Consider the following 19,198-nt stretch of genomic DNA (forward strand, 5'->3'; position numbering starts at 1 on the left):
TTGTGTATGGTGTGAGGTATGGGTCTCATTTCATTTTTTGCAGATGGACATCCTGTTTTGCCAGCACCATTTGTTCAAAAGACTGTCTTTTCCCCATTCGATGGACTTTGGGCCCTTGTTGAAGATCGGGTGACCATAAAACCCAAAACCAAACCCAGTGTCATCGAGTTGATTCCGAGTCATAGCGTCCCTACAGGACAGGGTAGAACTGCCCCAGAGAGTTCCCAAGGAGCACTTGGCAGATTTGAACTGCCAACCCTTTGGTTAGCAGCCATAGCACTTAACCACTTCGCTACCAGGGTTTCCCCAGGTGACCATAGGTGGGTGGATTTACATCTGGGTTCTCAACTCTGTTACATTGGTCAATGTACCTGTTGTTGCACCAGTACCAGGCTGTTGTGACTACTGTAGCTGTATAGTAGGTTCTGAGGTCAGGTAGTGTGAGTCCTCCTACTTTATTCTCCTTCTTCAATAGTGCTTTACTTATCCGGGGCCTCTTTCCTTTCCATTTAAAGTTAATGATTAGTTTTCCTTCTATTTAAAGAATGCTGTTGGTATTTGGGTCAGGATCGCTTTGGTTAGAATTGTCATTTTCACAGTGTTGAGTCTACCTATCCATGAACATGGTATGTTTTTCTGTTTATGTAGATCTCTTTTGATTTCTTGCAGTAGTGTTTTGTAGTTTTCTTTGTATAGGTCTTTTGCATCCCTGGTTATATTTATTCCTAAGTATTTTATTTTGCGGCGGGGGAGGGGGGGCTGTTATAAATGGTATTGTTTTCCTGATTTCCTTTTCTTTGTTCTCTTTATCGATGTATAGGAATCCAACTGATTTTTGTATGTTTTTCTTGTATCCTCCTGCTCTGCTGAAAATTCCTATTAGTTCCAGTAGTTTTCTTTTGATGTCTTTTGGATTTTCTATGTATAGTATGATATTATCTGCAAATAGGGACAATTTTACTTCTTCATTACCAATTGGGATGCCCTTTATTTCTTTTTCTTGCCTTATTGCTCTAGCTAGAACCTCTAGAAACCCAAAAAATCTAGCATGATGTTAAATAGGGGTAGTGACAAAGGGCATCCTTGTCTTGTTCCTGTTCTCAAGGGGAATGTTTTTAGCCTCTCTCCATTAAGAATGATGTTGGCTGTTGGTTTTGTATAGATGCCCTTTATTATGTTGAGGAATTTCCCTTCTTCTTTTCTTTTTTTTTTTTTTTTTACCTATTTTATGGAGAACTATTATCAGAAATGGGTGTTGGACTTTGTTGAATGCCTTTTCTGAATTGATAGAGATGATTATGTGACTCTTTTATTTTATTTGTGTTGTGGATTATTTAAATTGATTTTCTAATGTTGAACCGTTCTTGCATATGGGTATGAATCCTACTTGTCATGGTGTATTATTATTTTTTTTATATGATACTGAATTATATTGGCTAGAGTTTTGTTGAGAATTTTTGTATCTATATATATCAGTCTGTAATTTTCTTTTCTTATGGTGTCTTTGCCTGTTTTTGGTATCAGGTTTATGTTGGCTTCATAGAATGAATTCGGAAGTATCCCTTCATTTTCTCTGTTCTGAAATAATTTGAGTAATACTGGCGTAAGCTTTTCTCTGAATGTATGTTAAAATTCCCTAGTGAAGCCATCTGGGCCATGTTTTTTTTTTTTTTTGGTTGGGAGTCTTTTTTTAATTATCTTTTGAATCTCTTGTTATGGTTCTGTTGAGATTTTCAGCATCACTTTGTGTTAGCTCGGGTAGGTAGTGTATTTCTAGAACTTTGCCCATTTCTTCTAGGTTTTCAAATTTGTTGGAGTATAGTTTTTCATAATACTCTGTTATGATCCTTTTTACTTGCGTTGGGTCTGTTGTAATGTCCCGCATTTCATTTCTTATTTGGGTTATTTGTGTCCTTTCCTGTTTTTCTTTTGTCAATTTGGCCAGAGGTTTTTCAAATTCGTTGATCCTTTCAAAGAACCAGCTTTTGGTTTTGTTAATTCTTTCTACTGTTTTTCTATTTGATTTATTGCTGCTGTGCTCTTTATTGCTTCCTTTCTTCTGTTGGTTGTGGGATTCTTTTGCTGTTCTCTTTCTATTTGTTTGAATTGTGTAGCTAATGTTTTTATTTTGTCTCTTTCTTCTTTTTTGGTGTGTGCATATATTGCTATAAGTTGATCTCTGAGCACTGCCTTTGCTGTGTCCCGAAGGTTTTGATATGATGTGTTTTCATTCTCATTTGATTTTAGGAATTTTTTGATTCCATCTCTGATTTCTTCTTTTACCCAGGGTGTTATTCAGTTTCCATGTAATTGATTTTTTTTTTCCCCTTGCACTTCCTGTTGTTAATTTCTACTTTGATGGCATTGTGGTCAGAGAAAATACTTTGTACTATCTCAATGTTTTGGATTTTGTTGAGGGTTGCTCTGTGGCCTAAGATGTGATCTATTCTGGAGAAAGTTCCATGTGTGTTGGAAAAGAATGTGTACTTCACAGCTGTTGGATGGAGTGTTCTATAGATGTCTATGAGTTCAAGTTGGCTGATTGTGGCCTTTAGATCGTCTGTATCCTTGTTGAGTTTCTTTCTAGATGTTCTATCCTTCACCAGGAGTGGAGCTGAAGTCTCCTACTGTAATGGATTGAATTGTGTCCCCCAAAAATATGTGTCAACTTGGTTGGGCCATGTGTGATTGTCCTCCATTTTGTGATTTTCCTATGTGTTGTAATATCTCCCCGTGCTTAAAGAGGATTAGGGTGGGATGCAATACTCTTGCTCAGGCCACATCCCTGATCCAATGTAAAGGGATTTTCCCTGGGGTGTGGCCTCCACCACCTTTTATCTATCAAGAGATAAAAGAAAAGGGAAGCAAGCAGAGACTTGGGGACCTCATACCACCAAGAAAGCAGTACCAGGAGCAAAGTGCATCCTTTGGACACAGGGCCTCAGCACTTGAGAAGCTCCTCCATCAGGGGAAGTTTGAGGACAAGGACCTTCCTCCAGTCCTGACAGAGAGAGAAAGCCTTCCCCTGAAGCCAATACCCTGAGTTTAGACTTGTAACCTACTAGACTGTGAGAAAATAAATTTCTCTTTGTTAAAGCCATCCACTTGTGGTATTCCTGTTATGGCAGCATTAGATAACCAAAATACCTACAATTATTGTGGAACTGTCAATTTCTCTCTCCAGTGCTGTTAGAGTTTGTTTTATGTATTTTGGAGCCCTGTCATTGGGGGCATAGATATTTGTTATGGTTATGTCTTCGTGATGGATCATCCATTTAATCATTGTATAATGCCGTTCTTTGTCTTTTATGTTGGATTTTGTTTTAAAGTCTATTTTATCTGAGATTTGTATTGAAATTCCTACTCCTTTTTGGTAGCTGTTTGCTTGATATATATTTTTTCCATTCTTTGATTTTTAATGTCTTTCTTCTAAGGTGAGCCTCCTCTGTAGACAGCGTACTGATGGATCTTTTTTTTTTTTTTTTTTAATCCATTTTGTCACTCTCTGTCTCTTTATGGGTGCATTTAGGCCATTTATGTTCAGTGTAATTATTGATAGGCTTGAGTTTTTTGCTGTCATTTTGTAGTGCTTTTTTTTTTGTGGTGCTAATGTTTTCTTTGTTCCTCTTACTGTCCTGTGGTGAATTCCTTTTGTTTGTGTTTTTTTTTTTTTAATTTCTTTTGTTTTCGTAGATTTTTTTTTACTGAGACTTTATCTTTTCTTTATTTTGATGAGTAGGTTTGTTAACTTTCTTTGTGGTTACCTTGAAATTTACCCTTATCTTCCTACATTTGAACCAGCCTTTATTACTTGGTATCACCTTGCCTTCCTTTCCATTAGAAAGTTCTATATCTACATTGTTTATCACCTCTTTTATTGTTCTGACATTGTTGTCATTTACAGATTAACGTGACTGGTTCTCTGTTGTAAATCCTTTTGTTTTGAATAGTCCTTAAAGATTCATTTCCTAGGTTGGAATTAAGGCTTGAGTTGTGCCCCTCAAAAATACGTGTCAGCTTGATTAGGCCATGCTTCCCAGTATCGTGTGGCTGTCCTCCTTTTTGTGATGGTTGTAATTTTCCTATGTGTTGTAAACCCTAATCTCTGCCTGTGGTTAATGAAGCAAGACTGGGTTACTTTAAAAAGGATTAGAGTGGAATGTAATACACTTACTTAGATTACATCTCTGATTCAATGTAAAGAGAGTTTCCCTAGGGTGTGACCTGCATCACCTTTTACCTTACAAGAGATAAAAGGGAAGAAAAGTGAGCAGAGAGTTGGGAACCTCATATCACCAAGAAAGTAGTGCTGGGAGCAAAGTATATCATTTGAACCTGAGGTCCCTGCTCTGAGAAGCTCCTAGACCAAGGGAAGATTGATAAGAAGGACCCCTCTCCAGAGCCAAAAAAGAGAGAAAGTCTTCCCCTGGAGTTGATGCCCTGAATTTGGACTTTTAGTCTACTGGACTATGAGAGAATAAATTTCTCTTTGTTGAAGCCATCCACTTGTGGTATTTCTGTTAGAGCAGTACTAGATGGCTATGACAGTTGTTATCTGGGTGATGTGATCTTGTGTCCTAGATTCAGGCTGTTGTCTGATGTTGTTTGTTCTCAAACCAGGGGACTCCCTTTAATAATTCTTCTAAGTTTGGTTTTTACATATTCTCTTAATTTCTTTTTACCTGGAAATGTCCTAATTTCACCATCATATCTGAACAAGAGTTTTGCAGGATATATTATTCTTGGTTGGCAATTTTTTCTTTCAAGGTTTTATATATGTTATTCCATTTCCTTCTTGCCTGCATGGTTTCTGCCAAGTAATCAGAGCTTAGTCTTATTGTTTCTCCTCTGTTGCGACTTTTCATTTTTCTTGAGCTGTTCTCAGGATTCTTTCTTTGTCTTTGGTTTTAGCTAGTGTGATTATGATATGCCTTGGTGATTTTCTTTTGGAGTCTATCCTATATGGGGTTTGTCATCCTTCTTGGATGGTCAGCTTTTCATCTTTCATGATATTAGGGAAGTTTTTGGCAGCAATTTTTCAATGATTCCCTCTGTTTTCTGTTTTCTTCCCCTGTTCTGGAACTCCAATCACTTGCAAATTTTTGCTTTTGATTGTATACCATACAAAAACTTATACCCACCTTGCTATGTACTCCTAGCTACTCTCCTCCTAATGAAACAGCACACTCCTCCTCTCCACCCTGTATTCCCCATGTTCCACATAGTTTCATGTGTCTACTTGAGCCAAAAAGCTCACTCCTCACCATTATCATTTTCTGTCTTATAGTTCAGTCCAGTTCCTGTTTGAAGAGTTGGCTTCGGGAATGGTTCCAGTCTTGGGCTAACAAAGGGTCTGGGGAATATGACCTCTGGAGTCCCTCTAGTCTCAGTCAGACCGTTAAGTCTGGTCTTTTTACAAGAATTTGAGGTCTGGATCCTACTTTTCTCCTGCTCCATCAGGGATTCGCTGTTGTGTTTCCTGTCAGGGAAGTCATTGGTGGTAGCCAGGCTCCATCTAGTTCTTCTGTTTCAGCCTGATGGAGTCTCTGGTTTATGTGGCCCTTTCTTTCTCTTGGGCTCATATTTTCCTTGTGTTTTTGGTGTTCTTCATTCTCCTTTGCTCCAGGTGGGTTGAGACCAATTGACGCATCTTAGATGGCTGCTTGCTAGGTTTAAGACCCCAGACGCCACTAACCTAAGTGAGAGGGAGAACATTTTCTTAATATGTTTTTTTATGCCAGTTGACCTAGATGTCCCCTGACACCATGGTTCCCAGACTCCCATTCCTGCTGCTCTGTCCTTCAAAGCATTTTGTTGTGTTTGGGAAATTTCTTGGCTTTTGGTTTAGTCCAGTTGTGCTGACCTCACCTGTATTGTGTGTTGTATTTCCCTTCATTTAGAATAGTTCTTGTCTACTATCTAATTAGTGAGTACCCCTCTTGCTCCCTCCCCACTCTTGTAACCACCAAAGAATATTTTCTTCTGTGTTTAAACTATTTCTTGAGTTCTTATAATAGTGGTCTCATACAATATTTGTCCTTTTGCAATTGACTAATTTCACTCAGCATAATGACATCCAGATTCCTCCTTGTTATGAGGTGTTTCTCAGATTCATCGTTGTTTTTTTTAATCATTGCGTAGTATTCCATTATGTGAATATACCATAATTTATTTATCCATTCATCTGCTGATGGGCACATTTGTTGCTTCTATCTTTTTGCCATTGTAAACAGTGCTGCAATGAACATGGGTGCGCATATATCTGTGTGAGGGCTCTTATTTCTCAAGGAGTGAGATTGCTGGATCATATGGTGGTGCTATTTCTAGTTTTTTTAAGGAAGCACCAAATTGATTTCCAAAATGGTCGTACCATTTTACATTCCCACCAGGAGTGTATAAGTGTTCCAGTCTCTCCACATCCCCTCCAACATTTATTATTTTGCGTTTTTTGGATAAATGCCAGCTTTGTTGAGGTGAGATGGTAACTCACTGTAGTTTAGATATGCGTTTCTCTAATGGCTAATGATCATGAGCATTTCCTCATGTATCTGTTAGCTGCTTGAATGTCTTCTTTAGTGAAGTGCCTATTCATATCCTTTGCCCATTGTTTAATTGCATTATTTGTCTTTTTGTTGTTGAGTTTTTGTAGTATCATGTAGATTTTAGAGATCAGAAGGTGAGAAGATTTGTCATAGCCAAAAACTTTTTCTCAGTCTGTAAGTTATCTTTCTACTCTTTTGGTGAAGTCTTTGGATGAACATGCAAGTTTGAAATTTAGGAGCTCCCGGTTATCTATTTTTTCTTCTGGTGTTTGTGCATGTTAGTAATGTTTTGTATACTGTTTATGCCATGTATTAGGGCTCCTAGCATTGTCCCTATTTTTTCTTCCATGACCTTTATCGTTTTAGATTTTATATTTAGGTCTTTGATCAATTTTGAATTAGTTTTTGTACATGGTGTGTGGTATAGGTCTTGTTTCATTTTTTTGTAGATGGATATCCAGTTATGCCAGCACTATTTGTTAGAGAGACTCTTTTCCCCAGTTAACAGACTTTGGGCCTTTGTCAAATATCAACTGCTCACATGTGGATGGGTTTATGTTTCGATTCTCAATTCTGTTTCATTGGTCTATGTATCTGTTGTTGTAACAGTACCAGGCTGTTTTGACTACTGTGGCAGTACAATACGTTCTAAAATCAGGTAGTGTGAGGCCTCCCACTTTGTTCTTCTTTTTCAGTAATGCTTTACTTATTTGGGGCCTCTTTCCCTTCTATATGAAGTTAGTGATTTGTTTCTCCATTTCATTAAAAAATGTCATTGGAATTTGGATAGGGATTGCATTGTATCTCTAGATCACTTTAGGTAAATAACATTTTTTACAATGTTGAGCCTTCCTATGTTTTTTCACTTATGTAGGTCTCTTTTGGTTTCCTGCAGTAATTTCTTGTAGTTTTCTTTGTATAGGTCTTTTATGTCTCTGGTTAGATCTATCCCTAAGTATTTCATTTTCTTGGGGGCTATTGTAAATGGTATTGATTTGGTGATTTCTTCTTCAACATTCTCTTTATTGGTGTAGAGGAATTCAACTGATTTTTGTTTGTTTTTCTTGTGTCCTGATACTTTGCTGAACTCTTCTATTAGTTCCAGTAGTTTTCTTGTGAATTCTTTAGAGTTTTCTGTGTATAAGATCATGTAATCTGCAAATTAAGATACTTTTCCTTCTTCCTTACCAATTGGATGCCTTGTATTTCTTTATCTAGCCTAATTGCTCTGGCTAGGACCTCCAGCACAATGTTGAATAAAAGTGGTAATAAAGGGCATCCTTGCCTGGTTCCTGTTCTCAAGAGGAATGCTTTTAGACTGCATTTAGGATGATGTTAGTTGTTGTCTTTGTATAAATGCCCTTTATTATGTTTAGGCATTTTCCTTCTATCCCTGTTTTGATGAGAGTTTTTATCATGAATGGGTGTTGGACTTTGTCAAATGCATTTTCTGCATCAATTGATAAGATCATGTGGTTCTTGTCTTTTGTTTTATTTATACGATGGATTACATTCATTTCTAATGTTGAACCATTCCCGCATACCTGGTATGAATCCCAATTGGTCATGATGAATTTTTTTTGATATGTTGTTGAATTCTATTGGCTAGAATTTTGTTTAGAATTTTTGCATCTACGTTCATGAGGGATATAGGTCTGTAATTTTCTTTTTTTTTCTGGTGTCTTTACCTGGTTTTTGTATCAGGGTTATGCTATCTTCATAGAGTGAATTTAGGAGTGTTCTGTCCTTTTCTATGCTCTGAAATACCTTTAGTAGTAGTGGTGTTAACTCTTCTCTGAAAGTTTGGTAGAATTCTCCAGTGAAGCCGTCAGGGCTAGGTTTTTATTTTGGGAGGGTGGGGGAGTTTTTTAATTATCTTTTCAATCTCTTCTTTTGTTATCAGTTTATTTAGTTGTTCTACCTCTTTTTGTGTTCGTTTAGGTAGGTCATGTGGTTTTAGAAATTTGTCCATTTCTTCTAGGTTTCTACAATTTTTCATAGTAAACTGACATGATTCTTTTAATTTCAGTTGGGTCTGTTTTGATATTGCCCATCTCATTTCTTATTCAGGTTATTTGCTACCTCTCCTGTTTTTCTTTTGTCAATTTGGCCAATGGTTTATCAGTTTTGTTGATCTTTTCAAAGAATCAGCTTTTGGTCTTGTTAACTCTTTCAATTGTTTTTCTATTTTCTATTTCATTTAGTCCTGCTCTAATTTTTATTATTTTGTATTTTATTATTTGTTCTCTTTTGTCGCTCTCTTTCTATTTGTTCAAGTTGTAGGGATAATTCTTTGAATTTTGCCCCCCCCTTTTGAATGTGTGCATTTATTGCTATAAATTGACCTCTGAGCACTGCTTTAGCTGTGTCCCAAAAGGTCTGATAGGACTTTTTTTCATTCTCATTGGATTCTATGAACTTCTTTATTCCTTCCTTGGTTTCTTCTACAACCCAGTAGTTTTTGAACAATGTGCTCTTCAGTTTCCATGTCCTTGGAAGTATACGTGCTTTTCTCTGCTTTTTCTGTTATTGATTCCTAGTTTTATGGCTTTATGGTCAGAGAAGATGCTTTGTAATATTTCTATTTTTTGCATTCTGTAAGGGTTGCTTTATGACCTAATATGTGGTCTATTCTAGAGAGTGTTCCGTGTGCTTTGGAAAAGAAAATATATTTGTCTGCTGTTGGGTGGATGTGTTCTGTATTTGGCTATGAGGTCAAGTTGGTTGATTTTGGTGTTTTGATCTTCTGTCTCTTTACTGAGCTTCTTTCTGGATGTTTTGTCCTTCATCAAAAGCAGCGTGTTGAAGTCTCCCAGTATTATTTGTGGAGCTGTCTATCTCGCTTTTCAATGCTGTTGGAGTTTGTTTTATGTGTCTTGAAGCCCTGTTGTTGGGTGTGTAAGTATTTAATATGATTATATCCTCCTGGTATATTGTTCCTTTAATCATTATATAGTGTCCTTTCTTATCCTTTGTGGTGGATTTAAATTTTAAAGTCTATTTTGTCATAAATTAATATTGCCACTCTTGATGTTTTTTGATTGTTGTTTGCTTGATATATTTTTTTCCATCCTTTGAGGTTTAGTTTGTTTGTGTCTTTCAGTCTAAGGTGTGTCACCTATAGGCAGCATATAGATGGATCCTGTTTTTTTTTTTTTTTTATCCATTCTGCCACTCTCTGTCTCTTTATTGGCGCATTTAGTCCATTTACATTCAGCATAATTATGGATAGGTATGAGTTTGGCGTTGTGATTTTGATGTCTTTTTTTGTGCATTGTTGAGTTTCTTTTTTCCAAGTAATTTTTTGTGCTGAGTAGTTTTTCTTTATATATTGTCTTTTCTTCTTTTTCATTGTTGTTGATTTTGTTTTTGCTGAGTGTTTATGTTTTTCTTGTATTTTATTCTGATGTGTAGGATTGTTAGTCTCCTTTGTGGTTACCCTAATATTTACCCCTGTTTTTCTAAGTTTAAACCAAACATTTATCTCTTAATATTGCCTTGACTTCCTCTCCATATGAAAGATCTATGACTACATTTTTTATTTTCTCTTTGTCGATTTAATGTTGTCTTCCTTTATATAATGACATTGCTGTTTCCCTCTTGAGCATTTTTTAAATCTTGATTTTTTTGTGAAATCCTCATCTGCATTGATATCTGGTTGTTCTCTCCTGTTTTCTAGTCTTAGGTTGTTATCTGATGTTATTGATTTGTAACCAGAGGATTCACTTTAGTATTTCTTGTAGTTTTGGCTTGGTTTTTGCAAATTCGCTAAACTTCTGTTTATCTGGAAATGTCTTAATTTGGCCTTCATATTTGAAAGACAGTTTTGCTGGGTATATGATTCTTGGTTGGCAATTTTTTTTCTTGAAGGCTTTATATATGTCATCCCATTGTCTTCTTGCCTGAATGTTTTCTGCCGAGTAGTCTGAGCTTATTCTTATTGACTGTCTTTTGTAGGTGACTTTTTGTTTATCCCTAGCTGCTCTTAAAATTCTCTCTTTATCTTTGGTTCTGGAAAGTTTGATTATAATATGTCTTGGTGATTTTATTTTGGGATCTACCTCATGTGGGGTTCAATAAGCATCTTGGATAGATATCTTCTTGTCTTCACAGTATCAGGGGAGTTTTCTGCCAACAAATCTTCAATAATTTTGTCTGTATTTTCTGTTCTCTCTCCTTTTTTCTGGTACTCCTGTCACTCATAAGTTATTTTTCTTGATAGAGTCCCACATGATTCTTAGGGTTTCTCCATTTTTTGTAATTCTTTTATCTGATTTTTCTTCTAATGTATTGGTGCCAAGTGTTTTATCTTCAGTGTCACTAATTCTGACTTGTATTTCCTCATTTCTGCTCCTATGACTTTCTATTGAGTTGTCTATGAAATTTTATTGTTAATCTTCAGAATTTCTGTTTGCTGTCTCTCTATGGATTCTTGCAGCCTATTAAATTTGTCATTATCCTCTTGAATAACCTTCTTAATTTCCTCGACTGCTATATCTGTGTGTTCCTTGACTTGTTCTGTGTTTTACCTGATTTTCTTCCTGATCTATTGAAGAGCTCTATATACTAATCTTTTCTATTCTACTCTGATGATTCCAGGAAGATATCTTTGTCTGGAAGATTCCTTGATTGTTTATTTTGGGAGCTTGTTGAAGTAATCATGGTCTGCTTCTTTATGTGATTTGATATTGATTGTTGTCTCCAAGCCATCTATAGGTTGTTTTGTTAGTTTATTTTATGTTTGCTGACTGTGTCCTAGCTTCTTTCTTTCTTTTGTTTTGATATGCCCATATAGGCTACTTGAGTGAGCTAGCTTGATTAATTGTGCCTTTGAAGCCGTAACGTCCTGTCACCAGATGCCTACAGCTGTTACCAGGTATATGAGCCTAGGAGTCTGTTCACTTTTCTTGGAAGGATTCAGCTCAGGTGTCCAGGCAGTCGGTCACCAAGTGTGTGGTGCAGGCTCTCACCTACAGTCTCATTGGAGCAGGGGTGATTGGTGTAGTCACAGGTATCTGGTGCTGCAGGAGGTCATGCTGTGAGCAAGGCAGGGGACTGACAACCGTTCCCTGAGTGTGAGGAAAGCGTGTCCCTGTTCCCTAGAATGCACACTTGGGTGGGTTCTGTAGCCAGACCATAGGCACCCAGTGATTTTGGCTATAAGGACTGGGGGGCATCACTTGTCCTTGGACTCCTGTTGTGGATGGCTATGTAGCATGGGTGGAGCCACCAGTCCTCAGGCCCCTGATGTGGGTGGGTGAGGACCCTGCTTAATAGGCAGAGTGGTGTCAAACCCCAAAAACCTGCCTCTACACCACACAGCTGAGACAGTTGAAGTCAGACTTCAGGCACTCTGCCAATCATTGCACTGTGCCAATGAGTGCCTAAGCTGCTGAAATGGGCCCACACAGGTCTATGCATCAGTGAAAGGTATTCAAAATCAGTGGACCATTTGTGCCTGGACAGGAGCCACTTCTACCCTGAGTTCCCAGCTTAGGGGAGCTGGAAGATTATTTTTTCCCCATTTAATAATTTTTTCCTAATCCAAGGAAAGTAGAATGGCTTAGGGCACACAGCAGGACCTATCTCAGGCCCAGGGAAATCAACCACTACTGATGCCAGCTAAGGGGTTAGGGTAGAGGGATCAGATAAATGGGAGAGAGATGTTTCACAAAGGGTGTTTTTTGATCTGCACAGTAAATTAGATGCAAGTACTTAAATTTTGCCAAGAGCACTGTTATTTGCTGATTCCAGAGGCATGAGTATACTCTGTGCTACTCACTCTCTATCAGTGTGGAAAACGTGTCCTGAAGGTTACCACCAGCCCTGCCATGGCCATGCCAGAGGATTGGTCCTGTGGGGCTCTGGTTCCCGCCAAGTCAGGTCCTACAACTTCTCCCTGCTTCTGAACCATCTCTCCCTCACCTGCTGCTCACTATGATTTCTTAACTTTGCCTTTGATGTTCAGGGCTTCTAGCTTGTCATGTATATAATTGATTCACTTGCTTTTTGGGTCTTTGTTGTAAGAGGGACCACCAGAAGCATCTGACTATTCCACCATCTTGGCATCGCCTCCAGCTAATTGTTCTTTTTGTATGGTTCCCAGTTGTAAATTTATTGTGACATTTTGTTCCTGTATTTTTTTCCTCAATTCTTCCACCGTTTTGTCTGTATTTTCCATGATTTGTCTGCCTTTTCCAAGAATTTGTCTATTTTTTTCCTCATTTTTGCTTCAACCTTGGATAGCTCTGAATATTAGAGATTTGAATTCCCTATCAGGTAGTTCCAGTGCCTTTTCTTTTACTAGAAAGTCATCTGGCATTTTATTTTAGCCACCTACTGGAACTGCCCTGTTCTGTATTTTTTATGTGTTTTCATATTGTCTGCTGTCTTTGGGACATTCAGTAGTTATTTTCTTCATTTATTGATTGTAGATTTGTTGGTTTCATCCTGCTTTTTTGTTTTATTTGGTTGCATCAGAGCAAGTGGGCTGTGCATTCTTCGTTGTTTGCTCATTTGTGGACATGATACTTTTCACCACCTTGTCCAATGGGCAGAGCCAGTTGCACAGCTATGGTGCAGCAAGACAGGTCCAGCTGAAGGGGAGGGGCTGGGATGGGTTGTTTGTGGCACATACGGGGGCTGACAGGGTGGGCTAGAGGTCAGTGAAGGTCAGGTTCCTGTATGTCATGCCTGTGTTGCTCTGAGGTGTGATGTGCAGCACATAGTGAAGGTAGGCAGGAGGGAAGGGGTGGTTGTGATGTGTGGAACTAAGCTTGGTATGGGAAAAAGAGAGAGGAGAGAGAAACAGGAGACAAAAAAGAAGAAAGAAAGTGCTGAGCGAACCTGCTGTTGAAGTGGAGATGAGAAAATGAGAAATGAAGAAAAACAAAAAGGTAAAGAGAAAAAAAAAATGCCCCCAGAGATCCCAGTGATGACCAGGGAAGTGGCTCCCAGGCCTCAGGACACAGCCCATCTAGAAGGGGCAGAGATGGCACATGGCAGCAGGTATTCAGAAGCCAGGAAAGAAGGAAAATAGAGAGAGACAAGAAACTGAGAGATGAAGAAAAACAAAAAGGAGAAAAGAAAAAAATAAAATAAAATGCTCCCAGGGATCCCACTGATGTGGTTTCACAGACCTGCAAAGTGGCTCCCAAGCCATGCAGTACAGCCATGCTAGAAGGGGCAAAGATGTAACACAGCTCCAGGTATTCAGGAGACAGGAAAATAAGGTAAGTAGAGACAGCTGAGAAAAAGGGAAATGAAGAAAAACAAAAGGGAAAAAGAAAAACAACAAAAACCCCAGGGATTCCACCTGCATTGTGGCACAGACTGGGGAAGCAGTTCCCCAGCCAAGGGGTGGTTTCCAGCCTGTCAAGAAGAAGCAAAGATGGCACATGGAGCCAGGTGTTCAAGAGAAAGAAGGAGTATGAGGTGAGAGACAGGGAAGAAACGAAAAGAAGCTGAAAAAAGCAACATCAGTAACAAAAAAATTGCACTGAGGGAGCCGGCTGGTGGGGGTGGGGCAAATCCATGGAGCAAGAAGCCGGCGCCTCCTGGCCAAGCAACTCTGGCCTGCTGGGAAGCGGTGAAGGCCGAGCAAGAGGAAGGAGGGTAGGGGTTGGGAAAGCATATATCACTGGTTACTGGCTACTCTGTCTTCTGCTGGGGGCTCCTTGAAGCTGCTTTCCCAAACTTCTTGTCCACCCATCTCTGACAGGTGTCCAAGTTGGTGAATCTATGCTGCATTTGCTGATAAGTGACCTCTACTCCGTATCTCTCCTTGTTTTCTGTTCTCTGTCCGTTTCTTATTCCATTCAGTGCTTGGTTGAGTTCTTTATCTTTTCATTTGATGCTTAGGGTTCCAGGATTGACATTTGTTTCTGTTTTACTTAGCTTTTTTGGCCTTTGTTGTGGAGGGACGGTGTGGTGCTTCTGTCTATAGCACCACGTTGGCTCTGCCATGAATGTTCTCTTGATGTTCTTACTTTCTGTCCTGTAGTTTTCCCATTTTTTGGCAACTTCTTTCAAGGTGCCACAGCTAGTAATTGACCCAATTGTGAACCAGTTCCATCACAGAGTATGTGTAAAGCCCATGAAACACTGTGACTTTACTAATAGGAATATATTTGTTGTTGTTGTTAGGTGCTGTCAAGTAGGTTCTGACTCAGAGCGACCCTATGCACAACAGAACGGAACACTGCCTGGTCCTGTACCATCCTTAACAATCGTTGTTATGCCTGAGCCCATTGTTGCAGCCACTGTGTCAATCCACCTCGTTGAGGGTCTTCCTCTTTTTCGCTGACCCTGTACTTTGCCAAGCACGATGTCCTTTTCCAGGGACTGATCCCTCCTGATACCGTGTCCAAAGTATGTAAGATGCAGTTTCGCCATCCTTGCTTCTAAGGAGCATTCTGGTTGTACCTCTTCCAAGGCAGGTTTGTTCTTTCTTCTGGCAATCCAATATTCAATATTCTTTGCCAACACCACAAAGGCATCAATTCCTCCTTGGTCTTCCTTATTCATTGTCCAGCTTTCACATGCATAGGATGTGATTGAAAATACCATGGCTTGGGTCAGGCACACCTTAGTCTTCAGGGTGACATCTTTGCTTTTCAACATTTTAAAGAGGTCCTTTGCAGCAGATTTGCCCAATGCAATGTGTCTTTTGATTTCTTGACTGCTGCTTCCATGGCTGTTGATTGTGGATCCAAGTAAAATGAAATCCTTGACAACTTCAATCTTTTCTCTGTTTATCATGATGTTGCTCATTGGTCCAGTTGTGAGGATTTTTGTTTTCTTTATGTTGAGGTGCAATCCATACTGAAGGCTGTGGTCTTTGATCTTCTTTAGTAAGTGCTTCAAGTCCTGTTCACTTTCAGCAAGCAAGGTTGTGTCATCTGCATAACACAGGTTGTTAATGAGTCTTCTTCCAATCCTGATGCCCATTCTTCTTCACATAGTCCAGCTTCTTGGATTATTTGCTCAGCATACAGATTGAATAGGTATGGTGAAAGAATACAACCCTGGCGCACACCTTTCTTGGCTTTATATCATGCAATATCACCTTGTTCTGTCTGAACAACTGCCTCTTCATCTATGTAAAGGTTCCTCATGAGCACAATTAAGTGCTCTGGAATTCCCTTTCTTTGCAATGTTATCCATAATTTGTTATGATTCACACAGCTGAATGCTTTTGCATAATCAATAAAACAGAGGTAAACATCCTTCTGGTATTCTCTGCTTTCAGCCAGGATCCAATTTGACATCAGCAATGATATCTCTGGTTCCACGTCCTGAAACTGGCCTGAATTCCTGGCAGCTCCCTGTCGATATACTGCTGCAGCCATTTTTGAATTCACATAATATTTAATCTGGAAAAAAAAAAATGGTTAAGCTGTGTTGACACATGACTCCAGCAGTATTTCTAATGTTGACAAGTTGATGAAATTCATAAAATTTTAATATCCTTGTGCTCAACTACTAACACCAACAAAAAAGTGAAATATACTGGCATTAACATTGGAAACCTTGGTCGCATAGTGGTTAAGAGTTCTGTGGCTAACCAAATTTTGGCAGTTCGAATCCACCAGGCACTCCTTGAAAACCCTATGAGGGAGTTCTGCTCTGTCCTGTGTAGGGTCACCTTTAATCAGAATCAACTCGATGGCAATGGTTTTGTTTGTTTTTGGTATTAACTTGCAGATATTATAGGTATTATTATGTCTCTTGGCAGGAATTATTATTTCTCTTGGATAGTGAGGATTATATGGGTCAAAAAGTTCACTTAAGCCTAAATGACACTGACAAGTTGCAGACACAATTTTTTTTGTAATCGTGTCTCTGTCAAAACGAATGAAACCTTTTGCAGGCCAACAGCTAAGTCCAGAAATTTAAATATGGTTTTTTTTTCATAAATTGCCTAAGGTTTAAAAGGAGAGATTATTTTGTGTTTATGTATATCAATATTAAACTACACAGAGGAAAAGCTGACGGAGCTTAGGGAAATAATCATTTCTATTTGTTAATATCAAATGGCCTTGGTGATAGAGATGACACTGGAGATTGCAGGATAGAATTTTGCAAGACCGAGACTTATTGAATGCAAATATCTTTTTTCAACAACATAAACGGCAACTATAAATGTGGACCTCACTGGATGAAAAACACAGGAATCAAATTGACAACATCTGTGCAAACAGATGAGGAAAAGCTCAATATCATCAGTCAGAACAAGGCCAAGGGCCAAGTGCAGAACAGACCATCAATTGCTCCTATGCAAATTCAAGTTTAAGCTGAAGAAAATTAAAATAAGAGGCAAAATATGACCATGAGTATATCACATCTGAATTTGGAGACCATCTCAAGAATAGATTTGACACATTGAACACTAATGAACAAAGACTGGATGAGTTGTGGGATGACATCAAGGACATCAAACATGAAGAAAGTAAAAGGTCATTAAAAAGAAAGGAAAGACCAACATGGATGTCAGAAAGGACTCTGAAACTTGCTTTTTTAAAGTCACTTAGCTAAAGTGAATGGAAGAAATGATAAAAAGCACTGAACAGAAGATTTCAAAGGGCAGCTCAAGATGACAACGTAAAGTATTACAATGACCTGTGCAAAGACCTGGATTTAGGAAACCAAAAGGGAAAAACATGCTTGGCATTTCTCAAACTGTTAGAACTGAAGAAAATCATTCAAGCCTCAAGTTGCAATTTTGAAGGATTCTATGGGCAAAATATTGAACGATGCAGGAAGCATCAAAAGAAGATGGAAGAAATACACAGAGTCACTGTACCAAAAAGAATTGGTCGATGTTCAACCATTTCAGGAGGCAGTGCATGATCAAGAGCTGATGGTACTGAAGGAAGAAGTTCAAGTTGCACTGAATATACTGGCGAGAAACAAGGCTCCAGGAAATGACAGAACATCAACTGAGGTGTTTCAACAAGTGGATGCAGCGCTGGAGGTGTTCACTCATCTATGCCAAGAAATTTTGATGACAGCTATCTGGCCAACTGACTGGAAGAGATTTATATTTGTGTACATTCCAAAGAAAGGTGGTCAAGCAGAATGGAGAAATTATTGAACAATATCATTAAATCACACAAAGTAAAATTTTGCTGACGATCATTTAAAAGTAGTTGCAGCAGTACATCGACAGGGAACTGTCAGAAGCTTAGGCCAAAATCAGAAGAGGACATGGAACGAGGAATAGCATTGCTGACATCAGAAGAATCTTGGCTAAAAGCAGAGAATACCGGAAATGTGTTTACTTGGGTTTTGTTGACTATGCAAAGGCATTTGGCTGTGTGGAACTTAACAAATTATGGATAATATTGTGAAGAATGGGAATTTCAGAACACTTAATAGTTCTTATGTGGAACCTGTACATAAACCAAGAGGCAGTGGTTCAAATAGAACAAGGTGAAAATTCATGGCCTAAGATCACGAAAGGTGTGCTTCAGAGTTGAATCCTTTCATCGTACTTATTCAGTCTGTATGCTGAGCAAATAACTCGAGAGGCTGGACTATATGAAGAAAAATGGGACATCAGGTTTGGTGAAAGATTCATTGCCAACCTGCAATATGCAGATGACCCAACCTTGCTTGCTGAAACTGAGGTGTACTTGAAGCACTTACTGATGAACATCAAAGACTACAACCTTCAGTATGGATTACACCTTGTCATGGATTGAATCGTGTCCCCCCCAAATATCTGTCAACTTGGCTAGGTCATGATTCCCTTGTATGATTGTCTACCATTTCATCGTTCAATGTGATTTCTCTATGTGTTGTAAATCCCATCACTATGAGGTAATAAGATGGATTAGCAGCAGCTATATTGATGAAGTCTACAAGATGAGGTAGTGTCTTATGCCAATCTTTTCTGAGATATAAAAGAGAGAAGTGAAGACAGAGACATGGGGATCTCACACCAACAAGAAAGCAGTGCCAGGAGCAGAGTGCATCCTTTGGACCTGAGGCCTGCACTGAGATGCTCCCAGACCAAAGGAAGATTGGTGACAAGGACCTTTCTCCAGAGCCGACAGAGAGAGAAAGCCTCCCCCTGAATTTGGACTTGTAGCCTAGTAGGCAGTAAGAGAATAAATTTCTCTTTGTTAAACCATCTGTTTGTGATATTTCTGTAATAGCAGCACTAGATGACTAAGACACACCTCAACATAAAGAAAACAAAAATCCTCACAACTGGACCAAGAAGCAACATCATGATAAACTGAGAAAATACAGAAGTTGTCAAGGATTTCATTTTACTTGGATGCACAATCAACACCTATGAAAGCAGCAGTCAAGAAATCAAATGACACATTGCAGTGGGCAAATCTACTGCAAAGGACCTCTTTAAAGTGTTAAAAAGTAAAGACGTTACTTTAAGAACTAAGGTGTGTGCCTGAACCAAGACATGGTGTTTTCAATCTCCTTGTATGCATGTGAAAGTTGGACAATGAATAAAGAAAACTGAAGAATTGATGACCTTGAATTACGGTGTTGGCGAAGAATATTGAATAGACCAAGGGCAGCTAGAAGAATGAACAAATCTGTCTTGGAAGAAGAACAGCCAGAATGCTCATTAGGAGCAAAGATGGTGAGGCTTCATCTCACATACTTTGGACATGTTATTAGGAGGG

This window comes from Loxodonta africana, chromosome 11, assembly GCF_030014295.1.
Source record: "Loxodonta africana isolate mLoxAfr1 chromosome 11, mLoxAfr1.hap2, whole genome shotgun sequence".
NCBI lineage: Eukaryota > Metazoa > Chordata > Mammalia > Proboscidea > Elephantidae > Loxodonta > Loxodonta africana.